Genomic DNA, 12,865 nt, shown 5'->3' with positions numbered 1-12,865 from the left:
AGGAAGGATTCATTTTAGCACTGTTCAGGGTACAGTCCATCGAGGTGGGAAGTCAAGCCAGCAGGAGCTTGAAGCAGCCAGGAAATCAGAGGGATGGATGTGTGCTTGTTAAGCCCAGCTAGCTTCCTCAGTTTTATACAACTCAGGAGCCCCAGTCTAGGGAATGGTTGTACCCGCAATCAAGATGGGTTTTTCCACAACAATCTACGTAATCAGGATCATTGCAGGCATACTCTGAGACCCATCTCCCAGGTGATTCTAGATTCTGTCAGGGTTGACAGCTAATATTACAGTTATGAAGAGGAACAGAACACACTACCCAAACAATATGCTGCTTCGATGTAAGGACTGTGTACCGGCAACTGAGAATGGATAGATTAGAAAGAGAGCACTTGGCCCTCCCCTTATCAGACCAGCAAGGTACCAGTTTCCCTTTGGGAAGGGGGCCCTTTCCTCTTGCGCTGTGGAAATCGGGCATGAACATCAAGATGACTTTACACATATAGACCTTAGTTTAGAAACTGTTATCTTTCATTACCTGCACTTCCTGATAATTTTGTCCTCAATTCATCATCCCTTGAAGACCAAACTTCTCTTTCTTAAAATTCTATAGATGTTAAACTTCATTTTACACTTCCATGAATGGACATGCACACACGTACTTATTGTATATATTATATATATTTATATTATACATACATACATATTATATATATTTCCTACCAATCTGTCTTTTCCTAGTCCAATTTGCTGGTCCCACAGTGACTGAACACAAGAGGGTAGAGAACATTTTCTCTCCAACAGTGGCCAGTAATTTCCCATCAACTTTCAAGTGACTAAGAAAAAGAAAAAAACTCGTACTAATAGAAAAATGACTAGATAGCCCCAAACACGTTACACACTACTGGGGAGATGTGCTGCATGGAAGACTGGCAGAGAACACCCCTGTCATGGCCATCTATGGGGCTCAGTCCCGTGAGCAGCTTGTCAGTGCTGGGGTCTCCTCATTTCCAGGCTGTAGAAGCATGGATAACAAGTTGTTGGCACTTTCTGAGCCTCAGTTATTACCCAGGAAGAAGAATTACAGTCCCGTCCCCACTAGTCTCCAAGTGTTCCGATGAAATGGAGTGTGTTTCACAGTACAGAGCCCAGTGTGGAACCCAGCAGCTGCAATCATCCTTGTTATCATCAGTGTTGGAGGCCACGGGTGATGTGTTTTATTGGCACTTTTTATGGCCGTGTCCTTCCGTCCTTCCCCGGGGCTCATTGCCACCCAGAGCAGCTTATTTGAGCTCTCTGAAGTGATCCAGCAAGTCACAGAGGAGTGATCGTTCTGCTGCCACTGTGACTTGGAGAATCAAGAGTAGCTCACAGATGCCACCAACATGTACTCTCCTGGGAGAGCAGCTACACTGTCCTGGTCCCTTGAGTTGCCCTGAAAATAGACTACAGGGAGCGAACTTAGATTGCTTGGACTGTCAACTCCAGGGTCAGAGAGCCTGTTTTGAGTGCTACCTTCATCACAAATCCTAGTGCAACCTTCCCCAAGACACTTCTTTCATCTCTCAGGTTCCCTCTCAGTCAAGTGGGCTTCTGGGAGATTCAGTCCAGGTCAGAATACTTGGAAAAGGACAACCCAGTGCTCCACACTGGGCTGAATCTCTAGAGTTCTTCATGTTCCACAAGGTGGCAGGCCTGTCTAGATGGAGCCATGGTCTGGAAGGTAATGACAGGTTCACAGTTTACAGCCCCACAGGTTTATTGGGACCCGGAGTAAACTTGGCACCCAGCAGCTGGTTCGCTTTGACTCATGGAAAACCAGTCGCACAACATTCTAAATTTCCCAGATCAGCAGTTCAGGGCTGATGACTCAACAAATTTTTGGCACCGAGAAAAACAGCCTTCAGAGTCTCAGAGCTGGGTGCTCAGACTCGACAAGTCTGATGGCTTGGCAGATTCCCAGAAACTCTGCAGAGGGGAATACATGACTTTAAAATGCAACCTTTCTTTTCTCTGAGTTATTTAGTGTTCTCCTAAGCTTCTTGCTGGGCTAGGAAAAGATCAGTAGTAGCATGATGGGGAGCGGGGGGGGGGGGGGGGGGATTGACCCTATGACCCAGAACCATTTAGGAAGGGTAAGGAAGGGCTAGTGAGATGGCTTTGTCTCTAAGCCGCTTGCTCCACGTGTGAGTGAGGTGAATGAGGACTGAAGTCTGATACCCTAGAATTTGTGTGAAAGATCCTTCACAGTAGCGGCTGGCTGGCACCCCAGCTGAGGTGGGCATGGGTGGAACCTGATGCAGGCTGGCTAGTTGGTACTGCTGAACTGATGAGCTCCAGATGCAGTGAGAATCTCCCAGCATCAGTATCACCTTCTGGCCTCACATACATATGTACATGTTGTGGGAGTACCTTCCGCTGCTTCAGCCAATAGTCGCTGAAGCACGAGCCCACGGTGCTGCGGGAGCGCCTTCCGTCAGCCAATAGCCGCTGAAATACCAGCCCACTGGTATTTCTTTTAGAAAGAGCCACAGGTCTCAGCTTGGGCCTCTTGGTTCTGGCGCTTGGTTCCGGCTCCTGTTCCCAGCTCCTGCTCCAGCGACTAGGCTCCCTTCCTGGAGGTTTATGGTGTATGTAAGTTTTACTCCCCAAAATAAATACCCCCTTAAAACATAACTGGTGTGGGATTGATTCGCCATTATTTGGCGCCCGGACATGGGCCCTTTTTCCCACCTCGTGGTGCGGGCCTAGCAGCCTGAGCGCACACAGCACCTTGGCGGTCCCAGGGTCTTTACAGTAAAGCCTGCACTGGATCCCAGCTACATTCAATAGAATTGGGCTGGGGACTTTCCGGCTTCTGCAAACACCGCGGAACTTGGGCAAGTGGCAACTCTACCCCCACTCAGGCAGTGTATACTCTGCCCCCCCCCCCCCCCGCTGAGTTTGGCTTGCACTGCTAGCCCGAAAGTAACCTCTGGATTTGAGTGTATATATATTTCAGTGTATATAATCTTTCCGGGTCGGTGCCACTGCCACGTGGATTAAGGTGCACCCCCGCCACTTACTGGCAGGCAAGGGTCATTACAAGTAAGATTTTTCTTTTCCGTTGAAAACAAATAAATAAATACAATTTCTTTTGATTGAACATGTCAGAAAATACTACTATCCAAAAATTCAATGGCCTTTTTAATTGCGCCATGGAGGATATCCTCCATGAGGTTTCTGATATTCCTCTTACTTGGCTATTTCTGGGACTTGTCGCTTTTCTGGTGTTTGGATATTTTATAAGGATGATGCAGTCCTTCAAGATTGAATCAGCAATGCTGAGGGCAGAGATTAAAACCTTAAGGATAATTCAGACTGACACCAATCACCTCAAAAAAGAGTTTGGAGATTTCAAGGAGTAGACTAGATCAGAGTTTGGAGTTTTCAAGCAGGAGACGAGATCAGAGTTTGGAGTTCTCAAGGAGGAGACTAGATCTTTGTCTGATATGACTCGGTCGACTGACCAAAATATCAAGAAGGTACAGTCTGATATTGCTTCTTTAGAAGGGAGCTTCACTGCTCTGGAGGAGGGGACAACCAAGATGATTCGTAGCCTCCAGTCCATGACTGTAAGTGCTGAAACATTAGCTGAGAGGATTAAAACCATTGAATGTGAAAATTGGACTTTATCAAAAGGATACGATAGATTAATTGACAGGATTTCCATACAAGAAGGCACAGTACATGCCATGAGGATTATGTCCAAGGAGGATATGGTATTTCTAAAAGACAAGCTCCACGCCTTAGAATTATCAGTGAAGGCGATTGTGTCCAAGGAGGAAATGGTGTCTCTGATGGACAAGGTCCATGCCTTAGAATCATTAATGTAGGCTTTGGAGCATAATACTGGACAGGAGATTCAGGACTTACAGAAGGCAATGGTGAGCAGATTTAATAAGATTGAGGAAATCCTAGACTCTGAAGAACAGGAGCAAAAGGTAGAAAGGCAACATTTACCTCAAAAAACTCTCAGTCTACATAGAGTTATACCTGCCTTTCCAGTAATAACATCAGAAAAGATAACTGGCTCCAAAAACCCTAAGGTCATTAAAGAACATACATGGGAGCCTATACGTATGAATGATCTGAAAGAATTTAAACAAGCAATTGTGAATTATGGACTACATTCATCCTTTGTTAGGGAGATGTTAAAATCCTGGGCTCTGAGCAGCAGGGCCACCCTCAAGATTGGAACAATTAACGTGAGCTGTCCTAGAAAATGGACCTTCATGGCATTTCAAATGCCTATTCAAACAAGAGGCCAGAATTTTACAACAACAAGAATCAGCGAAAGCAATTGAGGTTTCTCTAGATCAAATTCTAGGGGAAGGACTTTACTCTGATCCTCAGGAACAAGCTCTTTATGATGAAAACATTTTATCCATATGTGCTACAGCAGCTCTAAGGGCCTGGGACAGGGTTCAAGACTTAGGTCAGAGAGTAGAATCATATATCAAAGTCAAACAGGGTCAGAGAGAACCCTTTAGTGACTTTTTACAAAGACTAACTAAGGCTGTACAAATAGGGATACCTGATCCAGAAGCAAGAAATATAGTAATTGAGTCTTTGGCTTATGAGAATGCCAATGTAGAATGCAAAAGGATCCTGGGGCCTTTAAAGATCAGATCAGTGCCTTTGTATGAATGGGTTTTACATACAATGAATGTTGATACATTTGATTATGGCAATGAAACATGGGTGCAAGAAGCAATTTCCAAAGGTAAAAGGAGACATCAGATTACAAAATGCTTTCATTGTGGCAAAATGGGACACATGAAAAGGGACTGCAGACAATGGAATTCCAGGAATAATGCCTCTTCTAGGAATAACAAGAATAGGAGGACTCAGCCTTCTGGTTTATGTAGGAGATGTGGAAAGGGCAGGCATTGGACAAATGAGTGTAGGTCAACAAGAGATAAACAGGGTAACCCGTTGCCATCGGGAAACTCAATAGGGGGCCTCTCGACTGGCAAATGTGGTCCAGTCATTTCTGATCACTGCAGAGAACATGCCTCTTCAGGGAAATTAGAATGTCCCATGCCTGCTGTTAAAAGCAATAACGGCCTGAATGATGAGTTAAATGTGGTGAATGAATCAAGAAATCTAAGAGGACAAAGTAAACGGATATTCTGGCAGACTTCTACAAATGAACAAAGACCACAGCTAAGAGTGTGTGTAAATGGCAAATTTATTACTGGCTTACTGGACACAGGTGTGGATGTAAGTATCATTACTCCAGAATCTTGGCATCCGCATTGGCCTCTTCAGGAGGTAGATATTCAGTTCTTAGGAATTGGAACCCTATCTCGAGTAAGACAAAGCACGAGATGGGTCAATTGTATAGGTCCAGACAGACAAATAGGAAAACTAAGGCCATATGTAGCTAATATTGCAGTGAATTTATGGGGCCGTGACCTATTGCAGCAATGGAATACCCAAATTAACATTCCTGCTGCTTCCAGAGCCTATATTTCTGAGGACAATATTACAAGATATTACAGATGGCAGAAACCAGCCATTAGAGCTATACAAGAACACAATACAATTGATGGCCCTTCAGAGGTACCAGCAGCCATGCCTCTACAATGGTTGACTGAGAAACCAATATGGACTAAACAGTGGCCTTTAGCTGAGGAAAAGTTACAGGCTTTAGAACAGCTGGTACAAGAGCAATTAGATGCTGGACATATAGAAGAATCTACCAGCCCTTGGAACTCTCCTGTATTTGTTGTTAAGAAAAAAATCTGGTAAATGGAGAATGGTGACAGATCTTAGAGCTATCAACAAGGTTATTCAACCAATGGGCCCTCTGCAGTCTGGAATTCCTCTACCCTCCCTGTTACCAAAGGGATGGCCTCTTATAGTTATTGATCTGAAAGATTTTTTCTTCACTATACCTTTACAAGAAAAAGATAGAGAAAAGTTTGCCTTCACAGTGCCTACTTAAAATAACTCTCAGCCTGCAGGGAGGTACCAGTGGACCTTCCTCCCACAGGGAATGTTAAACTCTCCCACCCTGTGCCAATATTTTGTAAGCCAACCATTGAAAATTATACGCAAACAATTTCCTAAGTCCATAATATACCACTATATGGATGATATCCTGATATCTGATCAAAACAAAGATACCTTAGAAAGGCTGTTTGAAGAAGTAAAACTAGTATTACCTAAATGGGGATTGCAAATTGCTCCTGAAAAAAATCAGAGGGGAGATTCTGTTAATTATTTAGGTTATAAAATAGGTTTACAAAGAATTAAGACTCAAAAGGCACAAATCAGGAGAGACCGATTACGAACTCTTAATGACTGTCAAAGATTATTAGGAGATATTTCCAGTCTACGACCAGCTGTTGGGATAACACCTGATCTAATAATTCATTTAAACAAAACCTTAGATGGTGACAAAGATTTGAATAGTCCCAGAGAGTTAACAGCTGAAGCAGAAAAGGAACTGACAATGGTTGAGGAAAAATTACAGGAGGCACATGTAGATACGGTGGATCCAAATCTTAGTTGCATTCTAGTCATAGTGCCTTCCAGAATTTCTCCTACGGGAATTTTAATGCAGAGGGAAGATACTATTTTAGAATGGATCTTTTTACCACACAAACCAAGTAAAAAATTAAAAACTTATGTGGAAAAAGTCTCTGAATTGATTATAAAAGGAAAATTGAGACTTTGTCAATTAGCAGGTGTAGACCCAGCAGAAATTATAGTGCCTTTCACTGAAGATGAGATTAAAAAGTTGTGGGAAGACAATGAACCATGGCAAAGAGCTTGTGCTAAGTTTTTGGGAGAAATCAATAACAATTACCCAAAAAGCAAGAGACTTAACTTTATAAAGAGAAATTCTTGGATCCTCCCTCGAATTGTCCATGATGCTCCAATAACTGGAGCCCGTACATTTTATACCGATGCTAATAAATCAGGGAAAGCAGGTTACAAATCAGAAGAATTGAGTAAAGTGGAACAAAGTCCTTATGATTCTGTCCAGAAGGCAGAATTATATGCCATCCTTATGGTGCTTAGAGATTTTAAAGAACCTCTTAATATAATTACTGACTCACAATATGCAGAAAGAGTTATTTTGCATATTGAAACTGCTGAATTTATACCTGATGATACAGAACTGACCTCATTGTTTATCCAGGTACAAGACATGATCAGGAACAGGCTCTGCCCTATGTATATAACGCATATCTGATCCCATCCCATACGGGTCTGCCAGGTCCTCTAGCACAAGGTAATGCAGATATTGACCAATTAATGATTGGTATTGTGCTGCAGGCATCTGAATTTCATAAAAAACATCATGTCAATAGCAAAGGCTTAAAAAAAGAGTTTTCTATTACATGGCAACAAGCTAAGGAGATTGTAAAGAAATGCCCTACTTGCTCTTTTTATAACCAAACACCATTGCCTGCAGGGACTAATCCAAAGGGTATTAAAAGGAATGAAATTTGGCAGATGGATGTGTTTCACTTTCCAGAATTTGGCAAATTAAAATATGTACATCACACCATTGACACGTACTCAGGTTTCCAATGGGCAACTGCTTTAAGCTCAGAAAAAGCTGATTCAGTAATCACTCATTTATTAGAAGTTATGGCCATCATGGGTATACCTACACAGATAAAGACGGATAATGGTCCAGCTTATATTTCTAGGAAAATGATTTTCCCTAGAACGATTTTTTGCTTATTATAATATTAAGCATGTTACAGGTATACCATACAATCCTACAGGTCAAGCAGTTATAGAAAGATCAAATCGAACTATAAAAGATATGTTGAACAAACAGAAAGGGGTGGAAAATACCCCCAGGAATAGGTTACATAATGTTTTATTAACCTTGAATTTTCTCAATGCTAATGAGAAGGGGACAACGGCTGCAGAAAGACATTGGATATTTGAAAAGTCTGCTGAATTAAATCAACCAATGTATTTCAAGGATGTGCTGACCTCACAATGGAAGCCAGGAGATGTGCTGCGTTGGGGAAGGGGTTTTGCTCTTGTTTCCACAGGAGAAGAAAAATTGTGGATACCACCAAAATTAATAAAGGTTAGATCTGAAGAGAAGAAACCTCTTGGAAAGGAGAAATGACAGCATCTACAATGATGATGACCATACAGGTGGTAAGAAAAACATAAAATGAGGGCAGGGTTCTGTTCTTGTCTCCACAGGAAAACACTCATCTTTGGAAAATTCAAAGGACCCTGGATGTTTGAATACTGACAGATGGAAAAATAACTACCCAATATGGATTATCAAGAAAACTGAATAGGTTCTGTGAGTATGAAGCTCTGGAATATACTAAATCATATTTCTGAATTTATAGAGCTGGTTTTAGAGTTGGACTCTTGGCTCGGTCCCTCTCTAATTCAAAGCCTGTTGTTAAGAGAAAAAAACCAGAGTTTCTGGAGTTTCTGTCTTATGTCAAGAGCCATGATATGAGACAGAAAGAAATATGAATTTAGAAAACATCTTTGCTTTTCTTCATATCTATCATACTTTTCATTGAATATGTCTATCATACCTTTCATTGAATATATATTTGTATATGTCTATATAATTAATGTTTAAGTTTTCCACAATGAACAATGAGTTTTTCGTGCACTGACTTTTGAAGTTTCCAGGAAGAAGATGGGACCCCCCATAACAACAACTCCACTCGGTTGATATGACGTCATGATACTGATAGTACTACTTCAAGTCCTGTTCCGGGTATCAGCTACACAGATGATTCCAACTTGGTTAGCTGAAATGGTGCACATCTTGAACAACATTCTGGCCAGACCTCCGCAAAATACTCAGAGACTGTTTGCAATTTTAAAAGACATTGATCTTGAAATTTAACCATCATTTTACTTTCACAGGATCCTCCAGAAAGAACCTTACCCCCATGACAGCTAATTCTAGACGATGTCCCCTCTCTCAGCAAAGTTTGTCCTCGGGTTTAGGAACAATATTTAGGGATTGATTATAATTAGTATACGGTTGAGAGTTGGGAAAGGAATTTTATAAGCTCAGGGATCTTTTGGAAAAAAAACGGGGGATAATTGGATAGATAATTATGGTATTTGTGAGTTATTGTTTATAGATAATTACATCGGCATATATTGAATATTGTATGTATGCATGCATCTACCTATTAAAAACATTTTTATGTATTGATATATATTGTATTGATATATGTATGCCATATTGCAGTGTACATTTCTACCTCTGATTATGATACTCATATATTGTTTATGTATTGATATTTATTGTTTACATTTGGAGGTCATTGTCCTCATTTATTGCACAGTTGTTTATTCTCTTAGTCATTAAGTTAGATACATGTTAAGAATTGTAGATCAATAGTCATCTATGTCTGTCATATTTATGGTTAGACTAATCAGGTTCGTTAGATACATAGAGATTATATATAAATAGTCTTCAACCTCTTCAAAGAGCTGTAGAAAATGGCATTTAATTTAATCTTAGTGTTCTGGGTAGTGAGACACAATCATTCCTGGCAACACCGACCTATTCCCGAGAGATTGTTGAGCACCAAAGACACTCCACTTGGAGCTTGTCTTCTTGGCAAAACTGGCCTCTGGGTAAGGAACTGCCCATACCTCAACTACTGACAAATACACGGCATCCAGAAATGGATAAACAGAACTGTCCAATCTTGCCAAAACAGGGTAAGATGGTTTTGAAAAATCTCTTGCCTGTTAAAATCTGGAAATGGATAAAATCCGGAAATAGATAAACAGAACTGTTAAATCTTGCCAAGACAGGGTAAGATGGTTTTGAAAAATCTCTTGCCTGTTAAAAATAATCTGTCAGTTATTCTAGGCCTTAGTCAAAGTTGGTTGCTTCAACGCTACAAACAGGTCTTTGGTGATTGCCCAGGTAGCCAGTTGTCTCTGTGATTTGTTGCATGTTTTAGAAGTTCTTTGATTGCACTTCCTAATTACTCAGGTAACATTATTTCCCTTCTCGGATCTTCTATGGGGTTGAAGACTAGATAAATGTAGCTACTTTCTTCTCATGACTTGGCCAAGTTATTTATTATACAAGACTTTAGCTAGTTAGAATAGGATATTTGTACTTATTGTATATAATTGTGTAGGTTTGTACTTACTGTATATAACCATACTGATGAATATTTTGCATATCACCATAGAACCTTCATCTGGCGATGGATGGAGATTGAGACAGAGACCCACATTGGAACACTGGACTTAACTCCCTAGGTCCAAACGAGAAGCAGAAAGAGAGAGAACGTGAGCAAAGAAGGCAAGACCAGAGGGAACCTTCACCCGCTGATGGATGGAGATTGAGACAGAGGCCCATATTGGAGCACTGGACTGAGCCCCCAAGGTCTAAATGAGGAGCAGAAGGAGGGAGAACATGAACAAGAAAGGCAGGACCGTGAGGAGTACGTTCACCCACTGATACAAGGGGACTGATCTAATGAGAGTTCACCAAGGCCTGTTGGACTGGGACTGAACGAGCACGTGATCCAACCAGATTCTCTGAATGTGGCCAGATTCTCTGAATGTGGCTGGCACAGGGTCTTTCTGAAAAGCCATTGATAATGACACTGGGACTTGTTTCCTCTGCATATACTGGATTTTTGAGATCCAGTCTGTTTGGATGCTCACCTTCCTGGACCTAGAGGGAGGGGGGAGGAACTTGAACTTCCCACAGGGCAGGAAACCCTGACTGCTCTTAGGGATGGAGAGAAAGGAGGAGAGGGAGTGGGGGGATTGGGAGGGTGTTGGGAGGAAGGGCGGAAATGGAAACTTTTATAAATTAATAAACTTTTATAAATAAAAAAATGCAATCCCCATCAAAATCCCATCAAACTTCTTCACAGACCTTGAGAGAATACTGTATATAATTTCGTAGTAGGCTTAGAACTCTCTTACTTAAACAAAATGGGGAGGTGCTGCGGGAGTACCTTCCGCTGCTTCAGCCAATAGTTGCTGAAACAGGAGCCCACGGTGCTGCGGGAGCGCCTTCCGCTCCGTCAGCCAATAGCCACTGAAATACCAGCCCACTGGGGCGTGGTATATTTCTCTTTTAAAAAGAGCCACAGTTCTCGGCTTGGGCCTCTTGGTTCTGGCGCTTGCTCCCGGCTCCTGCTCCAGCAACTAGGCTCCCTTCCCGATGGTTTATGGTGTATGTATGTTTTGCCCCCAAAATAAATACCCCGTTAAAACATAATTGGTGTGGGATTGATTCGCCATTATGCACACATGGGAATATGCACACGCTCTCATACGTGCACACACACTCACATGCGGGAGGGAGTAAGGCAGTTGTGACAGGCATGCACTCTGTTTTAAAAGCAGAGGGGCTGGAGAGATGGCTCGGCAGTTGGGAGAGCTGGCTGTTCTAGAGGACCCAAGTTCAATTCCCAGCACCCACATGGCTGCTCACAACTGTCCGTAACTCCAAGATATGACTCCCTCACACAGACATGCATGCACACCAATGCACAGAAAATAAAAATAAATTATTTTTTTAAAAAAAAACAGAGAAGTTGAAGACCACATTGTAAGAAATTATTCTGCCATAACAGATGAAGGAAGCTATAAATAAGCCCTTAAAAGGTAATAAAAAAAACCAATAAAGTGTACCTGTGTGGGTGTCACTTGTCGTGATATCTCCTGTATTCACAATCAGGACATGTCTCCCACACACTGACCTCTGGGCTACCGTGCCAACTTCAGAGATCTGGAAGATTCATGCCAGAAACTCAAGTTGCCCCAGACTCTAACTGCCTTCAGTATATCCCTCTGATTCTGGGACCAGTCTCCCAACGTCTCCTGGCCCGAGTGGGTAGGTAGAGGTTCCTCGTGGTCCCATCCAGGTGTGCTGCTGTTTCTCTAAGCTCACAGCATCCCTGGCCTGGCTGAGAATCTTTGGATACTGGGGCTCAGAGCTGGGAGGCCCAGAGACAAGGACCCGAGCATCTGCCATTTGGTAGAACTTACCAGCAACATGACACCTAGCCTGCCACCAGACTGTGACAGAAGCAGAGTCCAGGCCTCTTCATGACATCGAAACAGACAGAGGGACACTTCTGAGTTCCCCACAAACCCACTCTAGGCTGAGCTTGGGAAACAGTTCTGATTTTGAGAAAGAAAACGAATGTTTGGGTACATGTGTTTGTGCCCATACCCATGTGAGTGAGCATGTGCTTGTGTGCGCGCCTGTGTGTGCGCGCCTGTGTGTGCACGCCTGTGTGTGTGCGCATACAGCAACTTCAGTAGTCATTTCTGGTGCTGACTATTGAGCCCCAGGAATCTGCCTACCTCACCTCCCCACTGCTGAGGTTAGAAGTATATACCCCCACAGCCAGCTTTTTTATGTTTTATTTTTAATGAGTCCTGGTGATCCAATCCAGATCTTCATGCTTGCTTGAAGCTGGCTCTTTACCAGCTGAGCCATCTCTCCAGGCCCTCCCTCACCCCAATTTTGAAATTTCCACGTGTGAAATCAGCTTGTGAGGCCCACTCTGGTGTTGTTTAAATATAGTCGCTAGCGTATACCGAAAACGTGTGAATTTGGGGTGATCTCATGTAATTACCTTAACTTAGAAAGTGTTCAAACACTGGAGTTTTCTAAATAGAGACCTCAAGTGTCCTGCACATATTTTGGAGATGTAAGTGAAGGAGCCTGGGCCCTTCCTTGGGAAGATTCCTTCTTTATTATTGAACAACGCATCTCTCCTCCCTGTCATATTGGTGTGAGAAATCTCTGCCTTTTACAAAGTGACAGGTAATAGGGATTTTCAATGCCCCTAACTTGGTGAAAAAT

This window comes from Myodes glareolus, chromosome 6 (assembly GCF_982192425.1).
Source record: "Myodes glareolus chromosome 6, mMyoGla1.1, whole genome shotgun sequence".
NCBI lineage: Eukaryota > Metazoa > Chordata > Mammalia > Rodentia > Cricetidae > Myodes > Myodes glareolus.
The sequence above is the reverse complement of the archived record's forward strand: the minus strand, read 5'-3'. Positions refer to the sequence as shown.